The sequence below is a fragment of the Trachemys scripta genome, chromosome 5 (genome assembly GCF_013100865.1).
Source record: "Trachemys scripta elegans isolate TJP31775 chromosome 5, CAS_Tse_1.0, whole genome shotgun sequence".
In the NCBI taxonomy this organism is placed as follows: Eukaryota; Metazoa; Chordata; order Testudines; family Emydidae; genus Trachemys; species Trachemys scripta.
The window spans coordinates 137,685,433-137,700,073 of record NC_048302.1 but is presented as its reverse complement, the minus strand read 5'-3'; the positions used below and the strand labels follow the sequence as shown (position 1 = coordinate 137,700,073).

The following is a 14,641-nucleotide window of genomic DNA, read 5'->3' as shown; positions in this document are numbered from 1 at the left end:
TGCTCCCAAGGGGGCACCTTGCCCTTCCTCGCTAGAGTCTTGGCCAGTGTTATCCTTGTCCTCCATCCCTTTGGTGTTGCACTAACTGCTTGTGTCTCTTCAACCCAGGGCCTGTCTTTCAGCCCAATGGGCCCCCCATCTTGGTTGGGGCCCTCTAGGAGCGACTGTGATACAAATATCAAATAATAGCAACATGGGCTGCCTCCCATCTCAAGATCTCCCAGCCTTTATGTACCACGGCCAGTCTTTTCCATCTACTAAGACCTTGCGATAGGACGGTGGGATAGAATGGACCCCTGTGGTCACACCCTACACACTACTGTAATAATTGTTGTACCAGGCATGTCTTGTAAGTTATCATAGAATCATAGAATATCAGGGTTGGAAGGGACCTCAGGAGGTCATCTAGTCCAACCCCCTGCTCAAAGCAGGAACAACCCCAACTAAATCATCCCAGCCAGGGCTTTGTCAAGCCTGACCTTAAAAACCTCTAAGGAAGGAGATTCCACCACTTCCCTAGGGAACCCATTCCAGTGCTTCCCCACCCTCCTAGTGAAATAGTGTTTCCTAATATCCAACCTAAACCTCCCCCACTGCAACTTGAGACCATTACTCCTTGTTCTGTCATCTGCTACCACTGAGAACAGTCTAGATTCATTCGTCTAGTTATCATTGGCAAACTCATAATTTGCTGGTCAGCATCATCCTGATAAAATGCGTGTGGCAACACTGCATGTAAATCAGTAAGATGTCCCTGTCTGGTGTTATTAACACATGTTCCAAACCCCACCGCCCTGCCCAAACTGAGGTCAGCAAACAGGTCCCTGCACAAAGGAACGTGTGCTCTGCTTCTTTTGCATTTAAGCAGCAAACGGAGTGGTCAAGCAGGAAGGGGAACAATGAAAGCTCAAACGTGAGAAAAGTCTGCAGGGAACATCCTTCTCCATAGACTCTTTGTCTCCTAGTGCCAGCTGGAAATGTCTTTCAAGAGAGGGGCTGAAACTATAAAAAGGAGAGACAAAAACCCCAAGGTGTACACACACACACACACACACACACACACACACACCCCCATCGCATTCACTGCACCTGAAGTGACAAAGCAGGAACTCATTGGACTCTAGGAGATCGCTCAGCTGCTGAGGGCATGTGGGGGGAAATGTTGCTTGAATCTGATATCATTTGTTAAGTTCAGTATTAGTAACCGTCTTATCGTTATTTGTCTTGTAACCATTTCTGAGGTTTATGCCTCATTACGTGTACTCACTTAAAATCCATCTCTTTTAGTTAAGAAACTTGTTTTATCTAATCCAGTGTGTTTAAACTGGTGTGTCTGAATTACTATTTGAGCTAAAGAGCTGGCATATTATTCCCTGTAAGCAATGATAGATTTAAAATATTCTGTCCTGTCCAGGAGAAGGCTGGGCAGTACAGGGCACACATTTCTGGGGGAAATCTGGGACTGGGCAGGTGTTGGGGGTCACTCTGCAGTATAACCCAGGTTGCTGAGAGCCAGCGTGTAACCCCAGTGTGGCTGGCAGTTACACAGACACCCAGGTTGTGGTTTGCAGGCTGCTTGGTTGTTCTGTGTGAAGAGAGATGAATACGACTGGGACTTTTCAGCTTGGAAAAGAGACAACTAAGGTTGAGATATGATTGAGGTCTATAAAATCATGACTGGTGTAGTGCAAGTAGATAAGGAAGTGTTGTTTACTACTTCTCATAACACAAGAACTAGGGGTCACCCAATGAAATTAATAGGCAGCAGGTTTAAAACAAACAAAAGGAAGTATTTCTTCACACAGCACACAGTCAACCTGTGGAACTCCTTGCCGGAAGATGAAGTGAAGGCCAAGACCATAACAGGGTTCAAAGAAGAACTAGGTAAATTCATGGAGGATAGGTCCATCAATGGCTATTAGCCAGGCTGGGCAGGGATGGTGTCCATAGCCTCTGTTTGGCAGAAGCTGGGAATGGGCGACAGGGGAAGGATCACTTGATGATTCCCTGTTCTGTTCGTTCCCTCTGGGGCACCTGGCATTGGCCACTGTCGGCAGACAGGACACTGGGCTAGATGGACCTTTGGTCTGACCCAGTCTGGCCGTTCTTATGTTCTTATGTTCTGTGAGTGGCCCAGGTGGGAGCCACGTCAGCGAGGCATGGGAAGGCAGCCAAGGCTGCAGGACAGGGCTGACACAGCTGCTCGTTTATTTGGATTATACCCTGGTGTGTCACAGATGGGTCTTGGGTGCTCTGGATGACAGGAGGTTGGGGATCTCCTGGGGAAAAGGTGACCATGTCGCAACCCCCCCACCCCCATACTGGCCTTTCTTGTGGGATGCTCCACCTGGGATGCCAAAACCTGGACTCCCCCCTCCCCCATTAGAGGTGCGTCAGGATTGCAGGGTGGCACGAGGAAATCTGGCTCTGATACTACCTGTGACCAAGGAGGGAGCGTGTATCCCAGCACCAGGCTTGTCACAAGCCCTGAATTCCCTCCCGGCACCCCCGATGTGTATCTCTTTCCCAGCCCTGGGACCCCTAGAAAGTATTTCCCCTTCCCCTCTGCTTGCTCATATTCCCGGCACAGCAAGCGCCAACGAAGGCAAACGTGTCTGAAACAGCATTTATTTTGCCAGCGGAGGAGGAGAGATGGATTTCAGCCTGGGTCAGACACCTCCTTCGAAGCAGAATGTTTAGCCTTCAAATTCTTACGGTAAGTGTTATACCCCCTGGATTCCTCAGCCTTCGGGCCTCTCTCATCCCCAGCCCCCTCCCAGCTCTAGACCCAACCGACCACAGAGTTCCTCTCCGACTGCAGTGCGCTCGCTTCTGGGGTTATTTCTTTTAAAGGGACCCTGTCAAGATAAAAACCATATAACTCAAGAACAGCTGGACGGATTTCACTCCCAATAACTGCCCTTTGGACTGAGACCAAACAGGCAAATTCCACCACAAAAGGAGAATGTGTGAGGGGGCCATAAGAGAGCAGAGACAAGAAATCTGTATAGACAGAGGCCCGAGAAACTATATTAGATTAATAATCCATTTTCTAGCCTATGTTATTAACAGCTCTTTAGATTATTAGTAATGATTACAGTAGCTTCTAGCCCCAACCCCGACTGGATTTTCAGTGTGCTTGGTGCTGCACAGACAGAGGGGGGTGAGTCCCTGCCCCAAAGAGCTTACAACTGAAATAGACAAGAGAGGCACAGGAAACACTCTCGCCCCCTTTTACAGATGAGGAACGGAGACACAGAGTTTAAGTGACTTGTCCAAGGTCCCACAGGAAGTCTGTGGCAAAGTGAGGCCTTGACCCTGGGTCTGCTGGAGCCCAGCTCAGTGCCTTAACCACAAAAGAATGAATCAATGGACAATGTTGCAATTTCTGCTGTTCGTTTTCAGTCATTCATAGATTTAAGGCTAGAAGGTTCCATTCTGATCGTCCAGCCTGACCGCCTGCACGACCCAGGCCAGAATGTGTCCCAATGAATGTGTCTTTGAGAACGAGTGCTTTGCGTTCCACTCAGCTTTCCCAGTGAAACGAATAGAGCTGCTTGGGGAAGTGTCTTATTTTCTGCAAAAAGGGTTAAAGACAAACACGTGTTTTTCATTTTTAATCCAGAACAACATGGCAGAATTTTTAAAGGTGTTTGTTAAACTCGACCTCCCCCTCCCCTCCAAAAAAAATGAAAACATGTTCCTGACCATAGAAAAACAGAAAATATTTTGGGGGTTGGGGTTCGAAAATCAAACACTTCTGGCATTCCACGAGTGAAAAGCTTTCAGGTTTGCAAAGTTGGACGAAACCCCAGTAAATCACCCCCGAAATGAAACTGTTCATGACGATTTCCACTGTGTCAAAAAGCCATTTGGGATCAAGAGGGTTTCGTCGACAGTTTTTGCGACTGTCTCTTGAAAAGAATGAGAAAGCCAGTCCCGTCGGCAGCCGTGCCTCGTTCGAGTCGTTTTCAGCTTTCGAGGGTGAGCGTGTCCGGGGTTGGGGAGGGGGCAGTCTGGCGACGGAGGGTGTCCCTTCCGTTAGCGCTGCAGATCTGAGGAGTGGGAGGAGAGTTGCAATGTTCATTGGGCTAAGTCAGAATGAAGGCATGTTGGCAGGCTCCTGTGCTGTGCGGGGGGAGCAGTTACGTTTACTCTGTGACTAGCTACGGGAGTTCAGTCTCCGGGGGAAAGGCCAAGAAGTGGATTTCAGAAGACGAGGCATATGGATCAAGGAGGAGGAGAGTCCGGTAATTAGGGTGCTAGCCTGGCACTTGGTAGGCCTGGGTAAAATTCCCACCTCTGCCAGAGACTCCCTGTGTGACCCTGGGCTTGCTGGAAGATTCTCAGCACCTTGAAGTCTTTAAACCATGACTTGAGGACTTCAGTAGCTCAGGCATAGGTTAGGGGTTTGTTACAGGAGTGGGTGGGGGAGATTCTGTGGCCTGCGTTGTGCAGGAGGTCAGACTAGATGATCATAATGGTCCCTTCTGACCTTAAAGTCTATGAATCTATGGTTCTATGACTTTGCCCCTGATCCTCAAAAGTATTGGAATCAATGGGAGTTAGGCACCTAAGTACATTTGAGGGTCTGTGCCTCAGTTCCCTGTCTGTACAATGGGGATCCTCGCACTACCCTGCCTCCCAGGGGGGATTATGAAGCTAAATCCACTAAAGATTGTGAGGTGCTCGGGGCAATGAGGGCCGGATAGGTACCTGAGACCAATGAAGTGGTACCCCTGTGACCCTTTGTACCCATCAGGCGCTGATGCCTATTTCAGGTGGCTTCAGCTTCGGCCTAGGTCCCCCCCTTCCTCGGGCACTCACGCCTCCACTTGACAGCGGGCACTTTCGGAGAGTCCACCGCGTTGTTGCCCAGTGACACCCTTCGTCTTGGAGCGACACTTGCAACCACCTGTGGACTTTAGACCTTATTCCTTCAGCTGCGAGCAGGCTGGACCCAGGAGAGTCGTGCCGGAGGCTCCGTTTGTGCAGGAAAGGCTCGGAGCGGGGGAGCGAGGAATGCCGGTTCGAGTGTAGACACACTGAAAAGGCAGCGCTGAAGCTAGCAGCGCTGGGGGCAGCGTGTTGATGTCAAATTGGTCACTCGCCTGAAGAGCCGGCTTAGCAATAACCTCCCAGCAGAATCATAGAAATCACAGAATCGTAGGATTGGAAGGGACCTCGAGAGATCATCTAGTCCAGCCCCCTGCATGGAGACAGGACTAGGTATTATCTAGACCATCCCTGACACCCCTGCCTACGCCCGTTGCGTTGCGAGTGCCCAGCACTTCTGAAAATCAAGCCCTAAGCATGTCAAGTTATGGCTCCAAAGCTTGAACAGGTCAGATTAGCGACACCTTTCAAAACCTGGGCCCAGGTGACTTGCCAGAGGACACGGTGTAAGAGCCACCCTCAGAACTCAGGAGTCCTGCCTCGCGGCCCTGGGCTCAGATACATCACTTTGCCTTCGCGCGAGGAGGGAAAAACCATAACACACAATGCAGCAATGGCCGAAGTGCGAAATGCCCTTTTTGGTTCCGTTTTCACCAAACAGCTCAGCGGCGATCGGACGACCACCGTAGCGAACATCCGTGTAACCGGGGTAGGATCGGAGGCTAAAATAGGGAAAGAACAAGTTAAGAATTACGCAGACAAGTCTACACTGCTCAGGGGCCAGGCCCCACCTGTCCCTTCAGCTAATGAACCAACGAGCTTGGCGACGCTTGGTCGGCTCGGCAGCCTCCCCGAGACAGGGATCTGCCCAGCTGCCAGCGCGAGTCGCCTGCCACCCGCAGAGCGGTTCCTCACAGCTGAGTGTGTCAGGCCCCAGCCATGGGCAAGCTCTGCCTATGGGCAGCTCTCGCAAAGCATTGTAAGCCTGGCCTGCCCCTCCCGCCCCCACTATCCCAGTCCTGGGCTCCCCTCTGCAGATGCCCCTCAATCCATCCCACAACCCTCCTGCTACAAACACTGCTGCTGTCCTGGAGCCAGGAGAGCTGCCGTCACTTCTGCCCGGGCCTCAAGCGGAAGAGGCTCAAGAACCACTTTTTCTGGGCTGTCGGGATGGGTAGGTTTTGTCTAGGGATCTACCCACTTCCCGTCTCCTCAGCACCCACAGTGGGCAGCAGGGCCAGGCAGTGGTGTGCCGTGGGGCCCCTAAAGCTCATGGGGTCTATGCACTGACGGAAAGGCTACGGCCTCCTGTCGCCTACAGGTTCGGAGATACAGGCCCATTCCAGAGACGCGCCGGTGATGAAAAGCCTTTTGCAATAAGGAGGAAGAAGCAGGGTGGAATTATCCTTCCTGCCTGTGCTGGGCTTGGGATCAGCGCACCAGGGGCCCTGATTTCTCAGCACAACCTTCCCCCAGAGAGTCGCGATTAAGCACACCCTCCGCTCGCTCCAAAGCCGTACTGCGGGCAAACCTCCCAGGGTTCCTCTGCTGAGCGCCTGGGAGGGCTCCCATCCATTTGCCTGCCAAGAAAAATATTTACCCACGGTCAGAGCTCTCCAGGCTGCGCTACCCTTCCCAGCCCCTGCGGGGGTGTGTGTGTGTGTGTGTGTGGAGGGGAGATAACATTCCTACAGCTTCATTGTGAGTTTCAGCTTTGAAAAGCTCAAAACAAAAGTTTCAGAGCCACCGAGTTCCAGCTGGTTTTGTGTGGAACCCCTGCCGCACCCCAGGTGAGCTTGGGACTCCCTGGATAGGTAAGAAAGATGTGCAGTGACACGGCTTTAAATAGCAAAGCACGTTTAGGGGAAGGAACATCGAATCGTAGGAATGACCTTGAGAGGTCATCTAGTCCAGGGGCTCTCAACCTTTCCAGACGACTGTCCCCCTTTCCGGAGGCTGATTTGTCTTGTGTAGCTCCAAGTTTCACCTCACTTAACAACGACTTGCTCACAAAACCAGACATAAAAATACCAAAGTGTCACAGCCACACTAGTACTGAAATATTGCCAACTTTCTCATTTTTACCATCTAGTTATAAAATAAATCCATTGGAATATAAATATTGTACTTACATGTCAGTGTATCGTATAGAGAGGAGTATAAACAAGACATTGTATGAAATTTTACTTTGTACTGACTTCACTAGTGCTTCTGATGTAGCCTGTTGTAAAACTAGGCAAATCTCTAGATGAGTTGATGTACCTACCCCCTGGACGAGCTCTGCCTGCCCCCAGAGGTACGCGTACCTCTTGTTGAGAACCACTGATTTAGTCCAGTCCAGTCTTCTCATGGCAGGACTAAGTATTATCTAGACCATCCCTGACAGGGATTTGTCCAACCTGTTCTTAAAAAATCTCCAATGATGGAGATTCCACAACCTCCCTGGGCAATTTATTCCAGTGCTTCACCACCCTGACAGTTAGGAAGTTTTTCCTAATGTCCAACATAAACCACCCTTGCTGCAATTTAAGCCCATTGCTGCTGGTCTTATCCTCAGAGGTTAAGTAGAACAATTTTTCACCCTCCTCCTTGTAACAACCTTTTCTGTACATCTTTCTGTCTATAGTCACATCATTAGAGTCCCGGAGCCCGGGGCAGAGATTTGGATGCTATGGGGAAGCTGGCTGCTTGGCAATATTTGTGGGAGTGTGTGTTGGGTGGGAGTCTGCACACCCATGCGGGCGCTTGGGTATGTTCATACACGTGAGAGTAGGTGCTGTGTGTAGAGATGTGAAGGTCCGGGAAAAAAAACCTGCAGAATTGTGGGGAAAAAAACAATTTTTTCTGTGTTTTTTCCAAGGCCCCGAAAAATTGGAAATTTGGGGGGGAAACTGAAAAGCAACTGCTCTGTGAACTATTTTCTCTCCAAATGAGCAATGAAAGAGGAAGAAAAGAAGGAAAAGCTTCAGCTAGGCTAGCATTTCCAAGAATACATCTGTAAGTGTTCAGTTATCCGCCTCTACCCCAATAGAACGCTGTCCTCGGGAGCCAAAAAATCTTACCGCGTTATGGGTGAAACCGCGTTATATTGAACGTGCTTTGATCCGCCGGAGTGCACAGCCCCGCCCCCCCCGAGCACTGCTTTACCGCGTCGTATCCGAATTCGTGTTATATCGGGTCGCGTTATTAGAGGTGTATTATACTGGTTCATGGCTTCCCTTTGCCAGAAGCTGGGAATGGGCGACGGGGCTGGATCACTCAGTGATTCCCTGCTCTGTTCATTCCCTCTGGGGCACCTGGCATTGGCCACTGTCGGCAGACAGGACTCTGGGCTAGATGGACCTTTGGTCTGACCCGGTCTGGCTGTTCTTATGTTATGCAGGAGGGCTAGTTTTGACTGCAGTTACAGCACGTACTCTCTATATGATGACAAAGCACTGTTAAAGCGTCTGGTGTTATTGCTACTCAAAAGTCTGGATATATACCTGAATTCACTGTTGGTCCTTAATAGTGTGCTCTGTTAACCACATTATCCGGACGTTGATTTTCCACGCTTTTTCTCTAGAAACATGAGTTTCTTCTGTAGCTGCCTGAGAAAGTCCGGTCAGGTCTATTTACACCCTATTTCTGAGCCCAAAGGATATAAACATCCATGTTGTTTACAGCAATCGCGATGCTTTCGAATTTTAACCTTTAATATTTTTTTCCTATTTGCCAGCAGGCAAAAAAGAGAAAGGCACCAAAGTACCTTAGTGTGCAGCTGCAGCCCTGTCCCTTATTATTCAAATCAACACCACAGAATGTATCCAGATTTATTCCATAAATGTACCCCCTGCCCCACTCCCCCCTCCTTCCTGGGTTACCGGGGAGCAGGCAACACTCACCTGTGTGCCCAGGCACCTGACGTCGTCGGCAGTGACGGAGATCCAGAGTATCCCAGTGGCGATGTTGGATAGGTGGGAATCCTCTGGCCACCCCTCTGCCGCAGTCCCTTAACTTGGCAGTGCCTCCACCTGGCTGGGCCCTGTGCACTGGGAGGAATAAACCTGAGCTGATCTGTACCATGGGTCTAAATCAAAAGTACCAATTAGAACCAATATACAGCCCGTGTCCTCTTGGCTGAGCATTCACAGACCTTGACTTAACTTAGAAAAACACGAGAGCAATGAAAATGTCACAGCCACTTTGAATCAGTAGCGGGCACTTCAATAAATGAATGGCTCTCTTTAAATATATCAGAGGGATAAATACCAGGGAGGGAGAGGAACTATTTCAGCTCAGTACTAATGTGGACATGAGAACGAATGGATATAAACTGGCCGTGGGGAAGTTTAGGCTTGAAATTAGATGAAGGTTTCTAACCATCAGAGGGGTGAAACATTGGAACAGCCTTCCGAGGGAAACGGTGGGGGCGAAGGACCTGTCTGGCTTTAAGATTAGGCTAGATAAGTTTATGGAGGGAATGGTTTAATGGGATAACATGATTTTAGTCAAATGAACAGCGTTCCATCGCTGGTAAATAGTATCAATGGCCAATGAGGGTCTGGCTGGAGACTCTTGTCTACATGCTCGGGGTTCTACTGATCGCCATATTTGGGGTCGGGAAGGAATTTTCCTCCAGGGTAGATTGGCAGAGGCCCTGGAGGTTTTTCGCCTTCCTCCGCAGCACAGGGCAGGGGGTCGCTAGCTGGAGGATCCTCTGCTACTTGAAGTCTCTAAACCACAGGATTTGGGGACTTCAACAGCAGAGTCAAGGGAAAGGGTTGGGACGGCTTTGTGGCCTGCATCATGCGGGAGGTCAGACTAGATGATCATAATGGTCCCTTCTGACCTTAAAGTCTATGAGTCTATGAGTAAATCAGCCCGTAAAGGCAGTTCACAGCAGTAAATGAAACTTCACCAAGGTCCCTTTACACTGTCACCAGCGTCTCTGGAGTTACACCTGAGGACAAGGGAGCGAACAACCAGCCCCAAACAAGCCATCTCTTCCTTCGGCGAGCCACAAGCCAGCCCCACTCCTCTGGCCACCACCAGAAACAGGGCCGGCTCCAGGCACCAGCTCGGCAAGCAGTTGCTTGGGGGCGGCCAAGGGGAAGGGGCGGCACGTCGGGCTCTTCGGGGCAATTTGGCGGCGGGTCCCTCGGTCCCTCTCAGAGGGAAGGACCTGCCGCCGAATTGCCGCCGAAGAAGAAAATGGCACGGTGGAGCTGCCGCCGAAGTGCCGCCGATCGCGATCGCGGCTTTTTGTTTGTTTGTTTTCCCCGCTGCTTGGGACGGCAAAAACCCTGGAGCCGGCCCTGACCAGAAAGCAGCTTGGTAATCATTGGTAGCCTGGCCTGCCTTTCTCTCCAAGAGTTCGGACAGACCATAGCCACGACGCAGGCTTTGTTGGGCTTCTCCCCTGGAGCTGGAGAACCAAGGGTCAGTCTAGGGTGACCAGATGTCCCGATTTTATAGGGACAGTCTCGATTTTTGGGGCTTTTTCTTATATAGGCTCCTATTACCCCCCACCCCTGTCCCAATTTTTCACACTTGCTGTCTGGTCACCCTACGTCAGTCCTCCCCAAACCACCTCCTACTGAGCCGGGCCTCCCCCCGTTTGAACCCTTCCTCCAATCCCAACATGCCTTGCAGCTGCAGCAGGGCGGGACGGCTCCAGCCCACAGTCCCTTCCTGTCTAGTGCGGGGTTCGTACAGCCTGGCCCAGCTCTTTATAGCCGCTTTACGGGATGTAGCGCTCTCCACTGCCAGTATAACTGTATCTGTATCTGTATGGGGAGGGTGGGTGGCTGCTTTCACTAGAGCAGGATAGCGAAAGCAGCAAATCTCTTCAGAGTAGACAAGGCCAGAGGTAAACAGCAGGGCTGGCCAGGAAGCAAGAATTCTGGGGATCCCTACACTGATCACTGAGCTATTAGTCATTTTCACCTGCGGGAGCTGCTGCCCCTTGTATAAACAATTACCTATCTCCACTGGGCAAGGGAAAGCGAATCAGAGCAAGCACGGATTTGAACCTGGGTCCCCACAGTCCCTGAGCATGCCCTAGCCACCAGCCTATTGGCCATTCTTCAGTAACCTGTTCTCCCTCGCTGGCGTCGACCAGAGACTCCAGCCTGGACCTGAGAAACAAAGTTTCATCCAAACCGCTGGGTTTCCACACAACGTGCCAGTTTTGACGAATCGGCTTTTTCCAATGAAAAGACATTCTGCCGAAAAATTCCCGACCAGCCAGAGCAAACTGGGCCCAGTCTCTCCCGATTAGACTGCGAGCGCTTTGGGGCGGAGACTGTCTTTTTGTCCTGGGTTTGTACCTAGTAACTAATAATGGTCTCTAATCGTTTCCAGCGCTGCTCTGGAAACCGCCTTTATTTCTCCGCTGGTCTTTGAGACAGGGTGGCTGGAAGGGGACACTGCATCCCAGGTGAAGGCATCCGAGTGGCCTCCACACAGTGTCATTGTTATTATTCTCCTTCGCTGTAAGTGATCAGGGCCTCCGGATTTGTGTCCCGCCCCAGAGGAGCCAGGTTTCTAAGCGAACAGTTATTCTCCCTTCAGCAGAGAATTCCCACGGAGGGAGGGGCCCAGGTGCATTTCTGCCATGCAGGATGGAAGCTCTGGCTGATTCTTGCTCTTCTCCAGCACAGATCCCCTCCCCTGAATTCCTGAGACGCTCTCCGGGCCCCTTATCGCCGTGGAATGCAAACCATTCCAAAGTCCTCCCAGGAATCAGCAGAAAGCAGCCCTTGCCCAGCCACATCTCCCCACTGCTCTGATTGCAGCACTAGACTGGGAATTTCCACTAGCCGTGGCATCTTCTCCTAAAGGGCTGCATGAATCCTCCTGCATGAACTGACACGGCACCTCCCGGCCGTTCACCATACTGGCACCCCGCTGCTTACCGGCGTACTGGGCCACTTTCTCTCTGGCTTCCCCAAACCCCAGCTTCCCAGACCCCAGCGTAGGCAGCGTGCTGCCTGCCACCTTCGACGAAACACAGACACACCGACTCCACCAGGAGCTAATCCAGCCCAGGCCTCCCCCCACAGCATCGCTGGAGCCAGTCTCTTTCTCCTCCAGTCCCTGCGGTTCCATGACTCACGGTGGGATCTTGGCCAAGCCAGTGGTAGAACTGCGGTTGTCACTCGGGGCTACCAGCTCCCTGCTCCAGCCACTGCACCAGCACCACAGCCACCCACCTTTCCCTGGGACCTCTCTAAAGACCTGCCACCAGATGTTGCTCAGACCCAGAATCCAAAGCCCACTGGACAACAGAGAGTCTGCAGCGCATAAAAAAACCATGCACAAATATTCATGGGCAACATCACACAGCAGCACATGTTTAACGACGGGGCTAGAAATGGCATCACGGTTGGTTTGTTGGTTTCATCTCAGTGTCTGGTATTTTCCAAGCACTGCAAGTGCGTTACCCCGGTGTAACTAATGACCCTGTTATACCTTCCTCTGCAGCATCGTGTGTGGGGCACTGTCCGAGATGGGCTACTGGAGTAGATGGCCCGTGGGTGTGAGCCAGTCTGACAATGCCTGCGTTGCCGACTTGCATGAATTTATCACCAGTCTCGCGGTATTTGGTGGGATTTTTTTTCCTTAAAGCCCCAGCTCCTGGAATCAGGAGAGTTCAATGAAAGCTGAGATTCCCCCGTAAAAGGCAAAATAATTTCCTAGCCCTGCCAGTTGTGGAGCAAAGGTGGAAAACGTGATCCAAGTGCCCTGAAGGCTCAGAAACCTGAAGGGAAATAAAGAGACCCTCAAACTCTCATTTTTGAAACCTCGTGATTTTAAGCCAGTCTTCTGACTTGTGGGGTGGGGAACTGACTCATGATTTTGAGCACTTGGGGTTAGCAACGTTGCTATCCTCATTTTACAGATGGAGAAACAGGCGCACAAGGAAGCAAAGTGAGTTACCCAGGGCTTCTTAGCAAGTCAGAGGCAGAGGAAGGACCAGCACTCAGGCCTCCCAGATCCAAGCGTGGTGTTCTAGGCACCAGTCCCGCTCCCCATGCAGAGCTGTGCTTGCAGGATCTGCACCAGGAAACCCAACGCCTGGGTTGAGGCCCAGCAGCCCAAGACGAATGGGCTTTGCTCCTGGGATTTAGCCCCTTGATGGAATTTGCGCCGCCTTGAATCACAGCGGCCAGTCGCTCCATTGTGGTGCAGCGGGTGTGGTCCCCCATGTCATGTACATTCACTAGTTTCCCTTTCCCCAGAACTTCATTTTGCAGATGGAAAAGTCCCCTCTGGAACGTGCCCAGAAGGGTCTAGGAAGAAAACCGGGTGCTGCTGCCGCCTGGAGGCCACCCAGGCGAGACTGCTAGCAATTCCAGCTACTGTTCTCCGTTCTTTCCTTGTGACATAGTCCCACCCAACCCCGTATTGCCCAACAGGTGCTGTCAGTAACTGAGTGGCGGGCGGTCTGGCCCCGGGGTTAACCGGGCTTCAGTCAGAAGGCACAGCGGAGGGTCAGGGCTGGGGGACAGAGGTCAGGAAGGAGCTGGGGGCTGGAGCAGGTGCAGGCTGACGCTGGATGGAGCAAGCGCAAGGCTAGAGATGGTGGAGGCAGCGACAGGCCCGGGCCCAGCTGCGGGCTAGAGAGCATTGAGCAGCCACTGAACTGCTGCTGCTACTGACCTTAAGTATCGACCCGCTGACTCCTTCAGCCCATCAGGCGGTGCTGTCAAGCAGACAGCTTCCCTCGGGGCCAGCTGCGCTCGTCGAGGTGCCCGGAGTCTGAGGCCCCTGACAGGCGTGTGGGCTGCAGGATATGGCAGTGTGGGTCTGGGGCAGCTGGAGCCTCCAGGCTCGTCGCCACGATCACGAACAGCTTCTTGATGATTAAACGGCACAGCCAGGTAACTGACCGTACTTGCGGTTCGATATTAAGAATGTTCAAGAGACTCAAATAACCACGATCAGTGACATCGCCGCCCCTTCCCAGGCAGTGCAGTCTCCCCACGTCTTTCCTTCACCTGACCCAGGTGTGCTTCCCAAATGCCCCCTTAAACTAGCCACCTGGCATTTACAAAGCACCGTTCACGTCACTTTCAACGTAACTAGCCAGCTTGTGCCAGCTTTGTCTTCGGTGCCTCCCTCTCCTTTCCCATCTTTTGCCTGAATATTAACTTCCAAATGTTAAGGGCAGGAAGGGGTGCTGCGGCCAACCCAGGGGAAATCTTTATCAGCCCACGTCTTGACAGGTAAAGAGGAGCTGATCACAGAACTAAAAATGAACAGTAGCTTACGTACAAGTGGTCATGACTTGATCCCATTTATAATGTGCAAGCAGAACAAAGTCCAGACCAGTAATATAGAGATGACTCACGTAATTATAGACCTGTTGGCCTGATGTCGATCCTGGGCAGGATAATGGAGTGACTGCTACAGGAGTTGATCAATAAAGAACTAAATGAGGGTAAGGGTATGTCTATACTACAAAATTAGGTCAAATTTATAGAAGTCGATTTTTTTAGGAAGCAATTTTATACAGTCGATTGTGTGTGTCCCCACTAAGTGCATTAAGTCGGCGGAGTGCGTCCACAGTACCGAATCTAGCATCGACTTTCGGAGTGTTGCATTGTGGGTAGCTATCCCACAGTTCCTGCAGTCTCTGCCACCCATTGGAATTCTGGGTTGAGTTCCCACTTGCTTGATGGGGCAAAAACATTGTTGCGGGTGGTTTGGGGTACATGTCGTCAGTCGCCCCTCCCTCCATGAGAGCAACAGCAGACAA

General features: G+C 51.4%; 1 protein-coding gene across 4 annotated transcripts in view; it reads left to right on the top strand.

Moving 5' to 3' along the window:
* The first annotated feature begins 2,118 nt into the window (after positions 1-2,118).
* SIGLEC1 (sialic acid binding Ig like lectin 1) overlaps positions 2,119-14,641 on the top strand; it is a 67,471-nt gene continuing 54,948 nt past the window's right edge. The window contains exons 1-2 of one of the 4 annotated variants that reach the window (XM_034771296.1): positions 2,623-2,716; positions 7,757-7,893. The gene's annotated coding sequence lies outside the window, so the exon portion shown is untranslated. Of the gene's footprint in view, positions 2,717-7,756; positions 7,894-14,641 lie in introns of all 4 variants that reach the window. The other 3 variants (XM_034771295.1, XM_034771300.1, XM_034771298.1) reach the window with 3 other exon arrangements.